This window comes from Heptranchias perlo, chromosome 20 (genome assembly GCF_035084215.1).
Source record: "Heptranchias perlo isolate sHepPer1 chromosome 20, sHepPer1.hap1, whole genome shotgun sequence".
NCBI lineage: Eukaryota > Metazoa > Chordata > Chondrichthyes > Hexanchiformes > Hexanchidae > Heptranchias > Heptranchias perlo.
The window spans coordinates 6,469,180-6,480,963 of NC_090344.1; the positions used below are offsets into that span (position 1 = coordinate 6,469,180).

The following is an 11,784-nucleotide window of genomic DNA, read 5'->3' on the forward strand; positions in this document are numbered from 1 at the left end:
ATGTCCACAGATCCCAGAAGGTAGTAGAACAGATAGATAAGGTGGTTGTGAAGTCACAAAGGATACTCTCCTTTATTTGCGAGGCATAGAATAAAAGAGCAGGGAGGTTATGGAAGAAATGTATGAAACAATAGTTAGGCCACAGCCAGAATACTGCGTACAGTTGTGGTCACACATTACAGGATAGGTGTGATTGCACTAGAGAGGGTACAGAGGACATTTACGACAACGTTGCCAGAACTGGAGAATTTTAACGATGACGATAGATTGGATAGGCTGGGGTTGTTTGCTTTGGAACTGATGAGGCTTTTGGGAGATTTAATTAAGGTGTATACAATTATGACGGGCCTAGATAGAGTGGATAGCAAGAACCTATTTCCCTTAGCAGGGAGGTCAATAATCAGGGTACATAGATCTAAGATAATTGGTCGAAGGATTAGAGGGGAGCGGAAGATTTAATTCCCAGCCAGAGGGCGGTGGGTGTCGGGAATTCACTGCCTGAATGGGTGGGAGAGGAGGAAAACCTCATCGCATTGAAAAATAAAAACTTCAACATGCACGTGAAGATCCGTAACCTACAAGATTAGTGACCAAACGCTGGAAAGTGAGATGAGATTCGGTACCGATTTTTCGGTAAGCACAGGCAAGATGTGCAGAATGGCTTCCTTCAGTGGCCTAACTTTCTATGATTGGATGATATGATTGCCGTCTGTCTCGGCATCGCGATAATATACACTCTACCATAAGTATACTTTAATCAAATTGGTGCTTTGTTTCACTGTGAGAGCGAAGAGACATAAGTGTGTAGACATTGGCTGCTGCAACTCGGTTGCACCTTTACTTTTCCTACCGCCTCAGTCCTCTTCTCCAGCCTTCTCTGCTGGTGTTGCAGGTTAGATCAGCCTTCGCCGTTCAAGGAAGCCTGAGAAGTCCATCAAGGGACACACAGAGAGACATGAGACAGAGACAGGGAAAGATAGAGATATGCATGCAAATCAAATAAAGAGTATAAATGTCAGGTTTTGCAAACTAGAAGAATTTAAGTTACAAATTGGGAGAGATTCCTTCTCGGATCTTGAAATCTTAGAAGAGAAGATTGGACGCCCGATTAAAAGCAATGGCCACGTTGAAGCATCTGGGAGAGAGGTAAATGTGGTCAATTAATTCCATTTAATGTATTTGAGCATTGAAGAGATCTTTGAAGAGTAGCGCTTCGAGCAGAATTCAAACCGAGGCAGGAAAACCACATCGGAGTTTTGAGACCACCGCTTCAACCTCTCGGCCATCCCAGATGGAAACGGCATGTTCGTTCAAACAGGATTCCATTCAGAAACATGCAATTGCTGTATAAGTCAGCATTGGTGGCTCAGGGGTAGAATTCTCGCCTGCCACGCGGGAGACACGGGTTCGATTCCCGGCCAATGCACGATTATTTTGCATTCTGCACCAAGGAGGAACTTCGGAACAGGATTGTGGTTTTTGGTCCTTCCAGCCTGTTCCGCAACTCAATGAGATCATGGCTGAGTTGTGACCGAAGTCACTGTACCCGCCTTCGTCCCATAGTTCTCAATACGTTTGGTTAACAAAAATCTATAAATTACGGGTTTGAAATTAAAAATTGAGCTTACATCAACTGCCGTTTGTGGAAGAGACTTCCACACTTCTACCTCCCTTTGCTTGTGGAAGTGTGTCCTAACTTCACTCCCGAAAGTCCTGACTCTAATGTTTAGGCTATGCCCCCAAGTCCAAGACACCTCAACGAGCGGAAATAGTTTCTTTGTAACTACCCCATCAGTTCCTCTTAATATCTTGATAATTTCGATCATATCAGCCTTTAATCTACTAAATTGCAAGGAATACAACCATAGTTTGTGTAATCTCTCCTCGTAATTTAACGCTTAGAGTCCAGGTATCATTCTAGTAAATCTACACTGCACTCCCTCCAAGGACGGTATATCCTTCCTAAGGTGCGGTGCCCAGAACTGAACACAGCACTCCAGGTGTGGTCCAACCAGAGCTTTGTGTGGATGCAGCATAATGTCTATTCCCTTGTATTCTCATCCTCGAAATATACAGGCCACCATTCCATTAGCCTTTTTGATTATTTCCTGTACCTGCCCATGACATGTTATTGATCTATGTACATGTACACCTAAGTTCCTGTGGAACTTCACAGTTTCGAATTATTCACCTTTTGTAAAGTATTCTGATCTATCATTGTGAAGTCCAAAGTGGATGACCTCACACTTGCCAAAATTGAAATCCATTTGCCACGGTTTTGGCCATTCATTTATTATATTAATGTCTCTCTGGAATGTTATGCTTTCATCTGCACTGCTCACAACGCTGCTCATTTTGGAGCCATCCACAAACTTCGATATGTCGTTCTCGAACCCGTCATCTAATATTAATGAGAACGCCTGAACTGGGGGAATTCACATTCAGCATCAATCTCTTCATCATCCAGAGACATTTTATTTACATGTGTTGCGCCTTGGGAAACTCAGCACTCTGTCTTCTGGAGCTCAAACATGCTCTGCATGTAATTCAATCCTACCAACAGCAATACTGAGAAGATGTCAGAAGCCAATTAGTGTATTTTCACTCAACGTTGTGGAATAGCAAGGCTCATCCGGGATTTGAACGCGGAACTTCTCGGACTTTAATTAACTGAAGCCCCAAAGCGAGAATCATGCATTTGAATCAACCAGGCGCTGTTACTTGCTGTGTGCAGCCAGTGACAAGTTTCGTTGTCTTCCAAAGCCGATCGGCCATCCTTTCAGACCTCTTCTGTGCATCCAATCTCGTTTTCCATTCCGGTGTGCACTAATATCAAGCTGTACACTAACTATTTCCTGTCGCCAATATTAGTTTCCCTTTACTAAATTGGTTTCGTCTGTGCGACTTTTATTATCAAGCAAGACGTTTCAGAATTAGTTGCTCTGAAACTACATTGCTTTGGAGGGCACTGAGAGGTATCGATGAAAAGAGGGACCTTGGAGTGCATGTCCACAGATCCCTGAAGGTAAGAGGACACGTAGTTAAAGTGGTTAAAAAGGCATACAGGATACTCTCCTTTATGAGCTGACGCATAGAATGTAAGAGCATGGAGGTTATGGTAGAAATTTATAAAACAATGGTTCAGCCTCAGCAAGAAAGCAACATATAGTTGTGGTCACCACATTACAGGAAAGATGTGATTGCACTAAAGATGGTACAGAGGAGATTTACGACACTGTTGCCAGAACATGATAATTTTAGCTATGAGATTAGATTGGATAGGATGAGGTTGTTTGCTTTGGAGATGAGGAGGCTGTTGGCAGATTTTATTGAGGTGTATAAAATTATGACGGGCCGAGATTGAGTGGATAGCAAGGACTTATTTCCCTTAGCAGGGAGGTCAATAATCAGGGTACATCGATCTAAGGTAATTGGTAGAAGGATTAGAGGGGAGTGGAAGATTTTTTTCCCACCCAGTGGACGGTGGGGGTCGGGAAATTACTGCCCGAAAGGGTGGGAGATGCAGAAACCTTCATCGCATTGAAAAAATAAAAACTTCAATATGCATGTTAAGATCCGTTCCTAAAAGTATTAGGTATCAAACGCTGGATAGTGAGATAAGGCTAGGTATCGATTTTTTCGGCCGGCACAAGCACGATGTGCAGAATGGTTTCCTTCTGTGGCCTAACTTTCCAGGATTCGATGATATGATTGCCGTCTGTCTCGGCATCGTGATAACATACATTCTCCCATAAGTATACTTTAATCAAGTTGGTGCTTTGTTTCACTGTGAGAGCAGAGACATAAGTGTGTAATCATTTGCTACAGCAGCTGGGTTGCACCTTTATTTTCCTACCGTCTCAGTCCATTTTTTTACCCTCCTCTGCTGGTGTTGCAGGTTCGGTCGGCCTTTGCCGTTCAAAGAAGCCTGAGAAGTCCATCAGGGGTCACACAGAGAGACAAGAGACCGAGACAGGGAAAGATAGAGAGATGCATGCAAAGAAAATAAAGAGTATAAATGTCAGGTTTTGAAAACTAGCGGAATGTAAGTTACAGTTTGGGAAATATTGCTTCTCGGTCTTGAAATCTTGGAAGAGAAGATTGGACGCCCAATTAAAAGTACCGGCCACGTTGAAGTATCTCTCATGCTGGGACAGAGGTAAATGCGGTCAATTAATTCCAATTTATGTATTTGAGCATTGAAGAGATCTTTAAACCGGAGCACTGCGAGCCAAATTCAAACCAAGGCAGGAAAACTCCATTGGGGTTTTGGGACAACAGCTTTCACCACTCGTCCATCGCAGCTGGAAACGGCATGTTCGTTCAGACAGGATTCCATTTAGAAACATGCAAATTCTACCCAACCCAGCATTGGTGGTTCAGGGGTAGAATTCTCGCCTGCCACGCGGGAGACCCGGGTTCGATTCCCGGCCAATGCATGATCGTTTTGCATTCTGCACCAAGGAGGAACTTCGGAACAGGAGTTTGGTCTTTGATCCTTCCAGCCTGTTCCGCAACTCAATGAGTTGTGACCGAACTCCCTGTCCCCGCTTTCCTCCCATATCTCTCAATACCTTTGGTTAACAAAAATCTATAAATCCGGGTTTGAAATTAACAATGGAGCTCGCATCAACTGCCGTTTGTGGAAGAGATTTCCACACTTCTACCTCCCTTTGCTTGTAGAAGTGTGTCCTAACTTCACTCCTGAAAGTCCTGACTCTAATGTTTAGGCTCTGCCCCCAAGTCCTCGACACCCCAACGAGCGGAAATAGTTTCTTTGTAACTACCCCATCAGTTCCAAATAATATCTTGATAATTTCGATCACATCAGCCTTTAATCTACTAAATTGCAGTGAATACAACCATAGTTTGTGTAATCTCTCCTCGTAATTTAACGCTTCGGGCCCAGGCATCATTCCAGTAAATCGACACTGCACTCCCTCCAAGGACAGAATATCCTTCCGAAGGTGCGGTGCCCAGAACTGAACACAGTACTCCAGGTGTGGTCCAACCAGAGCTTTTTGTAGCTGTAGAATAATGTCTATTCCCTTGTATTCTCGTCCTCTAAATATATAGGCCACCATTCCATTATCCTTTTTTATTATTTCCTGTAGCGGTCCATGACATGTTATTGATCTATGTGCAGGAAAAACCTAAGTGCCTATGGAACGCCACAGTTTCGAATTTTTCACCTTTTGTAAAGTATTCTGATGTATCTTTGTGAAGTCGAAAGTGGATTACCTCACACTTGCCAAAATTGAAATCCATTTGCCACGGTTTTGTCCATTCATTTATTATATTAATGTCTCTCTGGAATGTTATGCTTTCATCTACACTGCTTACATCGCTTCCCATTTTGGGTCCATCGGCAAACTTCGATATGTCGTTCTCTATCCCGTTATCCAATATCAATTAGACCGCCTGACCTGGGGAAATTCACATTCAGCATCAATCTCTTCATCATCTTGAGACATTTTATTTACTTTACATGTGTTGCCCAGGCATAGAATGTAAGAGCAGTGAGGTTGTTCTTGAAATGAATATAACACTAGTTAGGCCACAGCTGGAGTATTGCATACTGTTGTGGTCACCACATTACAGGAAAGATGCGACTGCACGAGAAATGGTACAGATGTGATTTACGACGATGTTTAGAGGACTGGAGAATTTTAGCTATGAGAATAGATTGGATAGGCTGAGGGTGTTTTCTCTGGAACCGAGGAGGCTGAGGGGAGATTTAATTGAGGTGTACAAAATTATGACGGGCCTGGATAGAGTGGAAAGGAAGGACCTGTTTCACTTAGCAGGGAGGTCAATAAAAAGGGCGCATAGATTTAAGGTAATTGGTCGAGGATTAGAGTGGAGCAGAGGGGATTTTTTTCCACCCAGCGGGTGGTGGGGGTCTGGAACTCACTGCCTGAGAGGGTGGGAGAAGCAGAAACCCTCATCGGATTTAAAAAGCACTTCAATATGCACTTGAAGAGCCATAACCGACAAGACTACGGACCAAACGCTGGTAAGTCGGGCGATGCTGGATACCTCTTTTCCGGCCGGTACAAACACGATCGGCGGAATGGCCTCCACTGGCGTAAATTTTTCAGAATGTCTGATTCTCTGATATGATTGCCGTCTGTCTCGGCATGGTGATAACATACACTCTACCATAAGAATAATTTAATCAAATTGGTGATTTGATTCACTGTGATAGCGACGATACATAAATGTGTAGACATTGGCTGCAGCAGCTGGGTTGCACCTTTACTTTTCCTACCGTCTCAGTCTTTATTTAATCTTCTCTGCTGGTGTTTCAGGTTCGATCAGCCGTCGCCGTTCCATTTCTCGCTCAGGCCTACCCGCACTCGGTACTGTCATGGCCTGAACACGTCTTTCGTGTTCTCACAGAAAATGCCACTTTTGCGAGCAGCTTGTCTGGACTGGACTGCACAGAGCTGGGACACTGGGAGTATTCCATTAATGAAATCAATACTTCAAACAGAAAAAAATCTTCACTCACTCATCCTGATACATTAGGGTCTCATTAGAAGCCTAAAAAGCCCATCAGGCAACAACACAAGAGACAGAGATAGGGAGAGAAAGAGAAATGCATGCAAAGAAAATAAAGGTTTTCAATAGAATCATACAATCATAAAATGGTTACAGAACAGAAGGAGGCTATTCGGCCCATCGAGCCCGTGCCGGGTCATTTCAAGAGCAATCCAGTTAGTCCCATTCCCCCGCTCCTTCCGGTCGCTCGATATTTTTATGCCTTCAAGTATTTATCGAATTCCTTTTTAAAACCCACGATTGAATCTGCTCCCACCATCCTTTCAGGCAGCGCATTCCAGATTATAACTACTCGCTGGGTAAAAAAGTGTTTCCTCATGTCGCCTTTGGTTCTTTTGCCAATCACCGTAAATCTGTGTCCTCTGGTTCTCGATCCTTCCGCCAATGGGAACAGGTTCTCTTTATTTACTTTATCTAAACCCTTCATGACTTTGAACACTTCTATCAAATCTCCTCTTAACGTTCTCTGCTCGAAGGAGAGCAACCCCAGCACGGGGTAAATGCGATCAATCAGCTTCAATTCATTAATTTGAGCATTAAACAGCTCTTTAAACATTACTGTGACATTATGGTAGCGTGGCCTCGCGGTCTAAAGTGTTCCATCAAATTTCTATGGAGGCGTGGGTTTGAATCCCACTGATGCTAGAATTTCTGGCAATGTTTATTTTGATCTGTTCACAGAAAACCCGATTGTCGTGCGATGGAGCAGAGGATGTGAAAGAAGCTGAAAGTGAAAGTACAGATATTATTTTCATCAAGGGGACAGGACACGTTTCCACAGGGAAGGCTCTCTCACCTTAAGATTCTTTCCAGCAGAGTGGGACAGTTGATCAGAGTGACCGGGCTCCAGCGGCGCAATCAGTCAGTGCGTCGTCCTTTTATGACTGTGCACGGCAGGGAAATGGCGAGGTTGTTTGTCGAGTCTCACCTTGATAAACGAATCTTGTTCCTTTTGAACATTTCGAACGGAGCAAAAGGAATAATTGAGGTGTTCCAAAATGCATCAATTATTTGTGTCGCCACGTGGTTCCTCTTGTTGCAATAGCAGATGTGATATTTAGTGTTATCAGTTTACAGGAGGGAGGCTGCGGAATTGGAGCCACAAACTATGATTTTGATCCATCTGTAAATTATGGGATTTAGCTTGAGCTTTAAACCAGCGCGTTAGACCGCTCAGCCACGATAATTTCCATCTTGCGATCTTCAGGAGCTACTTCTACAGCATAGAATTACTGCAAGCAAGAATTCTACCCCTGAAGCACCAATGCTTGCACGGCAGCCGGATGCATTTGTCCAGTTGGAAACCTGTCTGATGGAACATGCAGTCTGATAGAACCGGAAGTCCAGCAGATTGACTTTTGCGGTGAGCAGATGACGAGCCTCCTTCTTGAGAGTGTTTCGCCAATCCAGCTCAGAGTGGATTAAGCATTATAAATTCGGATGGGACTGGAGCCACTTGTATCAGAGGAAGTGTAGGGGGTTGTTTCCCTTCCTTGAAGGGCATTAATGATCCTGTTGTAGTTTTGCTGCAAAATTTCACTTCCCAGCGCCGAAATCATCGAACCCTGAGCTAAAATTCAACGATGGTGAGATTCGGACACACAACCTTTGCAGTGATAAGAAGAAGTCCCACGTGCTACCCATGGCACCACAAATCGGCTATCGATTAGGTAATTTCACGTAACCCTTATGCTGCTTTGGAACTTTTGCTGCGGTGCAGTAAGTGGTTCAAAAGCTCAGTGGGGATTCATAGCGCTCCTGAGAAAGCAACACTGCGACGGTTTGTGCAATGCATAGTCCTCTCTCTCTCTCCCATTTGCACACTCTCGCTTTCTCCCTTGAGCTCTCACTCTCCCCGTTTATCTCATGAGGGCTGGAATACAAAGGGGTGGAAGTTATGTTAAAGCGACACAGAACTCTGGCGAGACCCCATCTGGAGGACAACATTCAATTCTGGGCACCCCACCTCAGGACGGATGTATGATCCTGGATGTTCGAGGGGCTGAATGGCCTACTCATGTTCCTATGTTCCAATAAATGAAATAATAATTCAAGTATAGAGACCCTAATGTATCAGGATGAGTGAGTGAAGAATGTTTTCTGTTTGAAGTACTGATTTCATTAATTGAATACTCCCAGTGTCCCAGCTCAGTGCAGTCCAGTCCAGGCAAGCTGCTCGCAAAAGTGGCATTTTCTGTGAGAACACGAAAGACGTGTTCAGGCCATGACAGTACCGAGTGCGGGTAGGCCTGAGCGTGAAATGGAAAAGTGAGGTCAAATACTCCCACAAGCAGCGGATGTCTCTGTTTCCATTTCCACATTGCACGCATGCACGGGCCGAATCGAAGCAGCTCCTGGGAAATCTGCGAGGCGACGCAGGGCTGCCGTGGATCATTTGAAGCAACTGGCACACACAAGATTCGGTCCGTTTCACGTGGAATCTCCTGTTTCTGAATCTTCTTTCCTTCCTGCTTCCTCTGCTCCTCCAGCTGCCAGTTGAATTAGATGCTTGATGCAAACACAGCGAATACATGAAACCCATCTTGACCTTGTCAGCATGGAGAGGGAAAGAACGGTGCTGGCCATTGAGAAGGGATGGATTTTGCACATACCAGGAAAAATAGTCGCAAAGGTCTCATCTCCCTGCTTCTTTGCTTTGCGGAATATCTTAGTATTCAGGAGATGATCTCACTGCCCCCCAGGCCCATGATCCCCACTCGCACTCTCCTTCCAATCTCAAACACTTTACTTAGGTTTGAAATCGTATATGTTTTCACTCTGGGGTTTAATTTGCAGAAAGCGATGCTGTGATAAGCCGGGACTATTGAGGAGATGCAGTGCAAGAAGATACATAAAAGGCTAATGATCACAATGACTGTTCTCACACTGTGAGCTACAGTTAAAGGCTGACAACATTTAAAGTCTCATGCAGCAGGTCCGGGTCGAAATCTTTCACGTGGCATCTCCTTCGGCTTCTGTCACTCCGTTTCCTCCACGTAGACTTCATTTGGAATTCCTGTGCGGCTGCATTGCGCATTTTTCAGAACTGCTTCGAGCGCAATTCGCTCCAGTACATCAATTGCAGATATTAGTTTGATCAAGGGGCGAGGACACCTTTTTCACAGGCAAGGGCTGTTCATCCTATTGTTTTTCTGCCAGATTAGGGCAGATGATCAAAGTGACCGGATTGGGTGAACTCTCTGTAAAGGTGCCTGGTGGGCTCGTGTTTATGATTCGGCGCTCACACCTATATAATTAATTACATGAAACCAAATAAACTCTACAAAAAGAGGAACATTTCTGTAAACACCATTAACCAACCTATAACTTTCTGTTGCAGACTGAAAGAGACGCTAACATGGTTACCGAGTGACACGCATAAGTTTAATAATGATTTGTTTTGTATGTGAAACGCTTTTCAGACTGCATTTTAGGAGACTGTTCGGAAATGTTCAGTGTGTATCACACCAGGAGTTTGGTGCAGCCGTTGTTAAATTGAACAGGAACAGCCGATTGTCGACCTATCAACACAGGAGAAGAAACTCTCCCCTGGAGGTACATCTGGAGCAAGTTCCAAAATAATGAAAAAATTCTGCCCGGGATCGAATCGGGGGCTTTTTGCTTGTGAGGCGAACGTGATAATCGCGACAATACAGAAACCAGAACAGGGTAAGTATTTGTAAAAATGCTCAGTGTTTATCACACCAGAAATCTCAGCGGGTATATTTGTTGCAATAATTAGTGACCATCTCGATTTCCATTGAATATTTCAATCAGCAAATCCCAGCGGGTATTTTGGGTTTGATAATCTAAATTAATTACTTGACTGTTTCCTGGAAGTGATGCCGGATGTGTGGCCGAGAGAACAATCGCTGGAGGAGAACTGGCGGTAACCTAACATACCCACTGTGGCATTACTCATGGTCGGTCGGATGACAATGTTTTATATTGAATGAATGGCTATGGAAATAACACACAACGGATTTACTGCTGCTTTAACACCACAAAGTATAATCACCATAAATGACCAAAGTCTCAGATCAGTTCGAATTGAATTACTGTTGGTGAGGGGAGTTTGTACATTGGAAGGAGTTTATACATTTACAGCTCCAGGTCAACCTGCAAACCTCGCTCGCCTGTCGGTGACGTCACCATGAGCTGTCTACCTTTCTTTGCGCTTCTGGACTTCTGAAGTGTGATTGAACCTGACCAAAAGTTTCCTATAATTATTGAGGAAGGAAGGTATCAGTGTAAATGTGCGATATAAACGTGGATGTTTCACTGGGTAACCATGGGAACCAGATACACTGCTCATTCCAGTTATTTGTCCAGCAGGAAACAGAAATCATTCTCTTCAACTGTACTCGCCCGAAAGAAAAGGAAAGAAACAAAACTGCTCAGTTCTTTGTTTTCGTTTCTTCTGCTGGTTTACGTTCACTCACCGAGAAAGTGAGAGAGAGAGAGAGACTGAGAGATTGGATTGGCTTTTTCACTTTGTAATCGATTATACTTTGTACTTATTGCAAGAGACGGTTTCATCCCAATTGTCATGTGCCTGATATTCTCATTAATACGAAGATGTGTTCAAAATGAGTTTCTGCTAATTTTACAAAAGCTGAACAGCGAAAACTGCTCTGAAACGAGTATCGCTTCGTAACTTTTAATGGAGATGGGTTGCTGGTTGTAACTAAATGAGTTTGTAAAATCAGCCCTCTGGAACAGTATCCTCGAAACGTGTTTCGGAGACATTGCATGAGAGGTCCGTCTGTACAATGAAAGAGCACTTCCGCACTGCAGTTCTGGAGTCCTTTCCTTGTTGACTCTGAAACTAATACAAATATTATTTTGTTCAAGATCATTTTGTTGCTGAACTCACAAATTGGGTAAATATCACATCGGAGGCTTAAGTCAATAAAGGACCGGACGAAACAGGCACTTTGAGCAGCGAAGCCACGGAGCCAAATCAAGCTGCAAAATCACCATCTCCTCTCACTGATACCTGTCAGATACTCGCAACTGTGTGTTGGAGTTTGAAGCCGTTTGGTTCATTTCTGTTTCTCTTGTCGATTTCGCTGTGTTTATCTGTGTCAACCTGTCGGTTGATTCTGAATGAAAAATGAAATAAAATAAAATCATTGATATCACATGGGCCAGTGGCGCAATGGATAACGCGTCTGACTACGGATCAGAAGATTGTAGGTTCGACTCCTACCTGGCTCG

General features: G+C 43.9%; 3 non-coding genes across 3 annotated transcripts; all 3 read left to right on the forward strand.

The window, feature by feature from the left end:
• The first annotated feature begins 1,355 nt into the window (after positions 1-1,355).
• trnag-gcc (transfer RNA glycine (anticodon GCC)) lies at positions 1,356-1,426 on the forward strand. The gene has a single exon. It is a non-coding gene; the product is annotated as a tRNA-Gly (tRNA).
• Positions 1,427-4,368: 2,942 nt separating this feature from the next.
• Positions 4,369-4,439, forward strand: trnag-gcc (transfer RNA glycine (anticodon GCC)). Its single transcript has one exon. It is a non-coding gene; the product is annotated as a tRNA-Gly (tRNA).
• Positions 4,440-11,711: 7,272 nt separating this feature from the next.
• On the forward strand, positions 11,712-11,784 carry trnar-acg (transfer RNA arginine (anticodon ACG)). Its single transcript has one exon. It is a non-coding gene; the product is annotated as a tRNA-Arg (tRNA).